Source organism: Numida meleagris, chromosome 2, assembly GCF_002078875.1.
Source record: "Numida meleagris isolate 19003 breed g44 Domestic line chromosome 2, NumMel1.0, whole genome shotgun sequence".
NCBI lineage: Eukaryota > Metazoa > Chordata > Aves > Galliformes > Numididae > Numida > Numida meleagris.
In genome coordinates, this window is record NC_034410.1 from 75192325 (window position 1) to 75197301 (window position 4977).

The following is a 4977-nucleotide window of genomic DNA, read 5'->3' on the forward strand; positions in this document are numbered from 1 at the left end:
CCCCACCCTGGAATTTGCTTTCAGAAATATTTGCTCATGATTCTAATGGTTTTATGATTTTTTATTATCATTTTTTATTAACATCATGTAAAACACTGGGAGTTAAACAGTTAATGCTCCAGTTCCATGGACTGCCGATTTCCGGGTACCTGGTTCTCAGAAGAGAAGAACTACATACCCCAGAGGACTTTGCATTCAGGGAGAAAGATAAAACTCCTCGCAAGTCATGAGCTGCTCTCTTTTTAGCTGTCTGGCAGTGCGTGTTCCCCCGCCATTCTGCCTTCAGTTCTTAGAGTAAGGCTGTCAGTTTCAGGCACTCTCTCTCTATTTTATTTGATTTATTAGTGTACAATTCCAATTATATTGTATTATATTGTGTTATCTTGCGTTCCAATATCATATTTAGTAAATTAACTTCCCTCCTCAGATCGTTGCCGCTGTTCTGTTTTTAGGCCCATCTCCTATCTCCCTACCCTTCCCCTTTTTCCCTTCCCCTTTCCTGGAGCATGGGTCCATGGGTCCCCTGCTCCATTAGTCACAAAATTGGGCCGAACTGGCCCGTAAAACATCAACACACAACCCCATCCCTTTTTCAGACTGGTGGGCCTGTGGGTCTGCTGTCTCCCTGTCACAGACACAGATATATCTTGAGATAACTCTGTGACAATGATAAAAATATCATCAAGGTTTTTCTTCTACACAAACACTTTCCCAGATTACACTGGAAAATTCTTTGAGCAGCCATAAATAGTACAGAATTGTTGAATCATGGAGTGATTTGGTTTGGTGGGATCCAGAAGTGCTTACTCACTCTTCTATTCCTTTTGTGAGAGCTGCTTGATATCACTGACTGTTTTTCTTTTTCTTTTTTTTTTTTTAAGTCTTGTATTTTCTTCAGTCTTCCAGATCTACTTTGTTTCAGGGAAAAAGAGAACTGTCCACTGTTCTTGAGGTACAGTCAAAATTTGGAGTTGCAGTTTGTCAGCGTTCTCTAGCCTTGCTGTATATATACTTCCCAATAAATTCACAAGTTTTGCTTTTTTTTAATTGCTGCTGATTTTTGTCTTTGTATGATAACACACTTTTCTGTTAAAGCCCCAAGATCTCACTCTTGAGTGATAATGATCAGCCTGGAGAAAATCATTTAATAGGTGAGTTAAGAATGTCTTTCCCCCCATGTGCACCACTTGACATTTAGGTATAAGGAATGTTATTTGCCATTTTACTATCTAGTCACACAGTTTCATAAGGTCTTATAGTAGTTCTCAGTCATTAACCCCTGCCTTCACCACTCTAATTAGAATAATGTTAACAAAATCACTTCAGTAGTCAATCTTTTATTTTTCTAAGAAATTTCTGAATATTTTGAAAATTACAGCTTCCAGACAAAGTTCCAGTGCAATGGTTGGGATGACCTTCTTTTCCCTTAGAACCATTTATTGCTGTTCTCTCTTTTAAATGTCTTTTTAAATCCACTAACATTTTCCCTCTTAGTGAAAGATTGCATATATTCATAGAAGAATATGACAGACATACTTTTTCTGGGAAATCCATGTAAATATATGTTTATACTCTTCATTTTCCATGTGTATATTCAGTTCTTCAGTGAATTCTAACTGCCTTGCAAAGTAGGAGTTCTCTTTATGCAAGCACTGCTAATATTTCCCCAGGTGGTTATGTTTTCTTATGTCTGCCAGTTGTAATCTTTACTATACATTTTACCTTTTTGCTGTTTTCGAGGCTTATTGATGTCTACCTTGCTGGATATTCTCTTTCAAAAATTGGTATTTTTTTCTGACAGAATCCAGTAAGAAAATAAGATATCATATCAGCAAAATATCACTGATTGTCAAAATGAAACTAATTGAAAAATTTTAAAGCCAATATTAAACCATACAAACAGGAATTTTCACAGGATTGCAAGACGGTGTTTATCCTGTCTCACATAATACTCAGCTAGTAACAAATCTTATCAAGAGATTAAACTATTTCCACTGTCTCATTGGTTCAAAGACATACACAATTTGATGATGAAAACTGTTACAGGATTGGAGAAAAAGCATCCACTTGTCTAAATGTCCTTTTGTTGTATTAGGTGAATAACGGAGCTTGGTCTGTAACGTGGAAGGTCCTTCCCCATATGCTTGCTATTGGTTCACCTACTTTACTTGAACCTGTGTCGTAAGAAGGAGAGGCTGTCCTTCTTTGTTTTCATAACAAAGGGCATAACAACTCCGTGTATGGCCTTTCGGAAGTGACAGGTTAGAAGCGGGAGATTTAATATGATTGGCCAGAAGCCTGCGTGAGCTTCTGGAACAGTCTAGTAAAAAGATAAGAAATACTATATAGTTCTGTAGCTTTTACCAATAAACGCCATTTTGCAGCTCATCATATTGATGTTACGTGCAGTTGCTGGCCAGGGACCAGGGTTAGGTTCTCTACGTGCAAGAATAGTACTAAAAGGGTCACCGGAGTTCGGTAACACCCTTGTAGTGGTTTGCTTAACTGCTACCCTACCAGTTTTGTTAAAATAAGAATTTCTGCCATGAGGAATTGCCTTGTGAACAAGTGAGACTGTAGTTCTATAAAGACACTGGAAAGAAATTGGGTTTAGAGGCATTGTTATTTAGCCTTTCTAATACAGATAGCCACTCAGCACAGATGTAAATTTTGATATCATGGAAGATATCTGACCTGTGTATGAAGCTGTCATTATAAAACCATATGTTACAAAACAAGAGTAGCAAAATTTCAGAACACTGAATAAGAAGGATTTGGAAGTAATCTCATAAACTGTTGAATTTAAATTTTTATTATTAAACGAAGTGGTCTATTATTATCTTACCCAACTGGTTATTCTTAAGGCAGAGAAGATAAGCACAGGACTAATTATTTTGAAAAAAAATATTTCAGACATTATCTGACTGGTTCAGACAGACCAGCTGGGAATAAAAAAAATCAAGAGCAATATACTACATTTTTGGAAGACTGTGACCTGAGTGAAAACTGGAACAGTTTTGTTTTTTACACTGAGGCTTATATGAATTAAATGCAGAGTGATTATTATTGAAACAGCCAAATACATAATCCTTAATTAAAATGAATTGAGAAATATCAACATTCACCTGCCCACACATCACTTTTCTGCCCAGGTAGTCATTTAGTTTGATCCCTGGTTTGTAACATTTTGATTTTCCCTTCACACTATGGGAGCTACAAGACTTTTCTCTACTGTTTGCCTAGATTTTGGAACATTAAACACCAATCTTTCAATAACTTGCTGGTGGTAAGGTCTGGGATGCCAAGGGGGAAGTTTTTCTGGTCCTTCTTGTTAACTTCCTTCATGATGAACTTTCTAGCAAGTGCTGTCTTTTAATGTTGCTGCCTAGATAAGTTAGCTTTTGTAGCCAGCTATCTTCTTGCCTTAGATACCTCCAAAAGCTATCATCATGAATCTCACAGACAGAAACTATTTACCAGGAGTGCTGGACAATTAGAAAGAAAAGGAGGATTTTTATAAAACAAAAATTTGTTGGTATGTCAAGATAGAAAAAAATTCATTCCAACCATGTTTCCAGTATTTCTTCTCTTTTGCTAATATTTTTTTCCTATTTTCACTCTAGATCTGAAAATAATCTGCCAGAAACCAGAGTCCTATTTATGCAAAAAGTTTGAAAAGAGGATAACAGAACAGATGACCACACTGAAACAATCATAAAGATAATAAGAATTATTGTATGGCAAGACAGACAAACATTGGTGACCTTCATGCAAACTGTCTCCAAAATCAGTGCACTTACACCAGAATGTTTATTTTTAATTTTGTTCTCTAATAAAGCAGCAGAATTTTCCATCCACAAAAAGTCATCACTATTTACTCAGCTGTATTAATGCTATTAATCATTTATAGAGCGTCATAAATTTGTGCAGTGTTTTACAAGCTGAAAAGTATCCTATAACTCAAAGAGATCACGTACAGAAGACAAATCATATACTGAACAAAAATCTACATTTTGAGTGAAAAAAATCTGAGAAAGGCTTAAAGAAAATCATGTTTTCCAGTAAAGCAAGGCTTTACTTGAAAAAAATGTCTGATCTAATTTTGTAGCTGACTGAAAAAGCTAGGTCAGAACTCGTAGCACTTTCCTAGCTCCAGAAGAAAATCAAGTGAAATCAGAGACCAATTACAATATTCATCAGAGAACAAAAGGAAACAACTTGTAAGATATTAAGGAAACAGCCAGAAAGAGGTTTCTTTACAGAATCTATCACCTTGTAGAGGGAAATCTACAATGAAATAAAGTTATCCAGGGCTAGTACAACTGTGGACTAGAGGTCATGCAAAATGAAATATACGTCCTCACATCCTTATATTCTTATCTCAGTGATACTGGGCTGCAGTTCAGTAAAACCTTATCTCAATGTGATCAAAACTGCACTGGAATTTCAGGCTAACTAGCCTGCATTTTGGAAGCAGAGAGTTTTGCCATTCTTGATCCAGTTCTTTTCTTTCTTACTAGGGAAAGTTGATTATTTCTAAATCTAAGAAAACATATCTCAAAATGTCAAGCAAAAGTCAAGTTGTGAACTGGCTTACATGGCACTTTCTTATGTTTATTTCCCTAATCTCAACTAAGCAGACTGAAATTTCTCTTTTCTGTATGTCAGATGAGTTTTTCAAACACTTGGGTTCACAGTAAAGGATGTTTTGTTTGCATGCTTGTTGGTTGTTGTTGCTCTTTTTCCCAGAAATCCTATCCCTATGTGTAGAAACCCTTCCCCAAATGTTTGATCTGATTTTTTTTATATCTAAAATGCTTCACTGAGGTATTTGGATATTAATGTTACCTCAATACATCGTAATGATTTCTCTAAACATTATACTCTTCCACCACAATATCTAGAAGCTATGAAATAGCAAAAAAACCAAACCAAAACAAACCGAACCAAAACAAAAATCTGCTACAAAGCTTACTT

General features: G+C 35.9%; 1 long non-coding RNA gene across 1 annotated transcript; it reads left to right on the forward strand.

Annotated features, from left to right (window-relative positions):
• LOC110394682 lies at nt 859–4722 on the forward strand. The gene is made up of 2 exons (XR_002435800.1): nt 859–1151; nt 3624–4722. It is a non-coding gene; the product is annotated as an uncharacterized LOC110394682 (long non-coding RNA).